Raw genomic sequence first — 4,333 nt, 5'->3', positions numbered from 1 at the left:
TTATACTAGCAGGTTGCCCAGATGTAAGATATGCTTTAATTTGCTATTTAATTCATGCAGATTACATATTTATTATCATAGAGACAATTATTTATCGATTATTATATTGAACCTAAAATATTGTAGTGAAATCAAAACTAAAAACATATGTCTTGAGTGCCATCAGCTTGAATCGAAACCAAAACATATAACTCTTCACCCTCATTCCTTAGCCTCTTAGCCACACCCATATATATATATATATATATATATATATATATATATATATATGCTGTTTGTTTTTGCAATATGTTTTGAATGAATTCAATTATTTATGAAAGTGCATTTTTTACCTAAATGCAAGTTGGGAATAATTTGCCCTTTAACCAATTTGGTACCCCTATTTGGGGAGCGGCATATATATTGTTTTTAAAATATAATTATCCACTGAAATGTGTTTCGTCGTCTACGACTCATCAGAGTGGCTGAATCTAATGACTGTATATATATATATATATATATATATATATATATATATATATATATATATATGACTACTTCATTTAATCGCATAAATTAATATATGAAAATATAATGTTATGCATACATTTTTAGTATTTACTTCAACAGTGCTCAATACATAGGTAGAGCTAGATAGTAAAAGAATGAAACGCGGAATATTGTGCGTAGATTAATTGCTATATATATATATATATTTATAACTTACTCTCTCTCTCTCTCTCTCTCTCTCTCTCTATATATATATATATATATATATATATATATATATATATATATATATATATATATCCCTTTTTAAAGAAGATGGCATCGCCCGATCGTCAAAGACAAGATTAAAGGAAGGGCGACGAACGGTTCATAGAGTTTTATAATTCTATAGATATAAGACGCATGATACATTGATTATCCCCTACATTACATCAAAGAAACAGCTAATGTATAACTACAGATAAAAAGGAACTCGACAAAGTGTTTTTTTTTATATTGAAGAAAAGTAAAACAGAGCCCTCAAAGCAATTTATATATATTTAAAATAAAATAGCGTCTTATGAATAAGAAGGGGAAGTAATAACAGAATCGTATGACCAGAAAAAGAAAGTAATTCAATACATGCTGATCACATGTTGAATAACTATTTGCCTGCACAAAATATGATTGAAGAAAATAATATTTCAAACTAGAGCTTAATTGACCAAATAAAATACTATTTCAAACTTGAGATTAACTAGCAGAAAAAGTGCTATTTAAAACTTAAGCTTGACTGATCTAAGAATATACTATTTCAAACTGAACCTTAACCAACTGAAGAAAATACAATTTCAACCTTGAGTTTGACCAACCAAAGAAAATAATATTTAAAACTTTAGCTTGACTGATCCAAGAAAATACAATTTCAAACCGAAACTTAACCAACTAAAGAAAATGCAGTTCTAACCTTAAGATAGACCAACCAACTAAAGACAACATTTAAAACTTAAGCTTTACTGACCATTAAAATTGCTGTTTCACACTTTAGCTTGATCGGCTGGAAAAAAATGCTATTTCAAATATAGACAAGATATTTCTATGGCATGGTTGGTCATCATGCATTGTAAGATCAATGTTCTATCCCACTCACCAAAATTACCGACCCCAACATTGCGTGCCATGGATTTAATAAAACAGCAAACATTCTGCAAATATCAGCTGCATTCTGCAATTTATTGCAACAGACGGTAAAATAAATGAGCAACAGATATTAATAAACTATTACAAATGTCCGAAAGCAAGACCTTTGCATGTCGGTCCTCACTCTATTTATAGTATGTGTTCACTATTTCATTATAATATAATAGTATTTCCAATTTAAGTGATAGGAGTTAAGCTAAGTAGCCTACTATAGTCGAGGGTGATCCTAAGGTTCCCTTTTCACTAGCTGCTACACCAAGGTATAGGGAAATATGTAACTTTATTCCCAGAATTATCTCATTTGAACTTGATTGTTCCCTTATATTGCTGAGTGTTTCATAAGGAGGGATTCCATCCATCCAGCGCGGCCGTAGCTGAGATTGAACTCACTACACGAGTTTGTAGTGTAATTCAAATCTTGTCAGTAGCTGAATACTTGATGCTTTGCCATGGCTATCAAGAGTACTTTTTATTGTCACACCATCATTAGATGGGATGCCTACCATGGCTTAAAAGAGTCCCATTTACCCTCGAGAGAAGGATAGACTGCGCCAGATTCTCAACCTGGTATTTTACCTTGCGGTACGTACAGCACCTCACCTTCCCAAATGGTCACCCATCTGGTACTGGCCAGGCTCAACGTTGCTTAACTTTGGTGATCTAGCGGGAACCGGTGTGTCAACGTGATTGTGCCGTATGTTTATTTTCTCTCTCTATATATATATACTAGCAGGGAGACCTAATGTTACTTCCAAAACTTTTATTATCATCAAAATCGGTGAAATCGTCTATTTTTTAATCAAATCGATTAATTGCCTGCTCTAGTCAGGGACTCGCCATGGTGCAGCAGTAGGAAGCTTCACATGCCTCCCTGCAATGACTTAGTTCACAATATGCTGTAGAGAAATCACTGTTGACTTTATAAAATTATATAATGGCTTTGATTAAAGTTTAAACGCAAAAATCAAGTATCATGGTTTAATCGTGCTCTAAGCATAAACATTTATTTTGAACGAGCCCTCGTCTTATCAAATAACCTACTATTGCTTTTATACACCAGGCTCTTCTGCTTGTGCAGTGATAATGCTTCTCAAGACATGCACTTGCGTTTTATTTTTGTAAAATTCGGATTGTTCGTTCTTGAATTGGATTTTTTCGATTATCAATTTTCGATAAATTATTAGAGGCATTCTAATGCAAAACATCCCTAAGAACACTCCCAGACACATAAAGTACATTTGTGTGGAATTTTTTAAAAGTCAGCGTAGCCGTTTCAGAGTCCATAGGAAACGAATGAACAGACGAACACACACATGCAGAGAAAGAAATTATATAATTATTCCAGGTTAATATTTTCCAGAGGTGAAGCAGCCCATGAATTTTTAACAAGGTCTATACAAGAGTTCTCAGTACCGAAGTAGAGCAACATATACTCTTTATTTGTTTTGCATAAGCATTTATATGTCGCTACACATTCATGGGCATATTTCAGTCAGCTAGTTACAAGTAACTAGAGACCTCTTCAGGCGATATTGCTTATACAAAAATAGAGTCCGTAATGAAAATTGGAAAAAAATCACAGCACATTGATCAGGAGGTCAGTTACGTGATATTCAAAAGTAAAATAAGTTAACGGCATTTGAATAAGTGAAAAAGAAAGAAGAAGAAACAAAAAGGAAGGAATAAAATAAAGATATATAAAGATACATAAAAAGGAAAGAAAAAATAGTACTACTACTACTACTACTACTACTACTACTACTACTACTACTAATAATAATAATAATAATAATAATAATAATGACACATAATCAGAAAAGAAAAAGAAATAATAAAAATTTACCCAATCACCCCCCCCCCCCGCCACAAAAGAATGATGCCAAATAGCCGAGGAGGGTCAAGGATACTGGAAAAACCAAGGACAGAGCACTGACCAGAACTCCGCTGGACAAGTACAAAGAAAATTGGGACCTTGGAGAGGCTTATTGCCACTCAAATTCGTGAGGAGACCAATGGCTGCTGCTAGTGAGAGAGTGATGGTGGGCAGCTGTTGCGATAATGCAAATTCATTTTCAAATGTTATCAGAAGAGATGGAGAGCACTGGAAAACTAGGGAGACTTTTTGTCACTCAGCTTTCAGGGAACACCACAGGTTATTTTCAAGGAGAGATCCTTTATGACCTGTATGAAAGCTCCTTGTGAGCCAGTAAAAATGATGATATTAATAACAAAATTTAAAATTATACACCGATAAACAAAAAATATACAAAAAAAAAAAAAAAAAGGGACAAAAAATAAAACAAACACACAAAACAATGGCTCGAATATATCTTTATATCATAGACGGGGTGAGAATTGAGAAAGGCAAGCAACAAGCCAGGTAGGAGGCAATGAAAATGCTATTTAAACTAAACTATGGTAGGCCGAATAATGGAAATGCAAAGACGTACGTGAAAATATAATACTTAGAAATATGGAAATATACACGTCTTCTCCGTCTCCTCCGCACAAATGTATAAAACACAAACAATTGAGGAAAATATTCTTCAGAATAAAGAAAAAACCGGAAAGAGCAGGCAGTCTATGTTACTGTTTCATTCTTACTTTTTAGAAAACATTGTTGAATATTCAACATTTTGTAGACAGGAAGAAGAAATGCGTAAAT

The 4,333-nt window shown here is 33.2% G+C and overlaps 1 pseudogene; it reads right to left on the bottom strand.

The window, feature by feature from the left end:
- Positions 1–2,251: 2,251 nt before the first annotated feature.
- Positions 2,252–2,368, bottom strand: LOC145261303 (5S ribosomal RNA; annotated as a pseudogene).
- Between the last annotated feature and the right edge of the window lie 1,965 nt (positions 2,369–4,333).

Source organism: Euprymna scolopes, chromosome 37 (assembly GCF_053919585.1).
Source record: "Euprymna scolopes isolate OS-2025 chromosome 37, ASM5391958v1, whole genome shotgun sequence".
In the NCBI taxonomy this organism is placed as follows: Eukaryota; Metazoa; Mollusca; class Cephalopoda; order Sepiida; family Sepiolidae; genus Euprymna; species Euprymna scolopes.
Note: the sequence above shows the minus strand (reverse complement) of the source record. Positions and strands in the feature narration are given on the sequence as shown.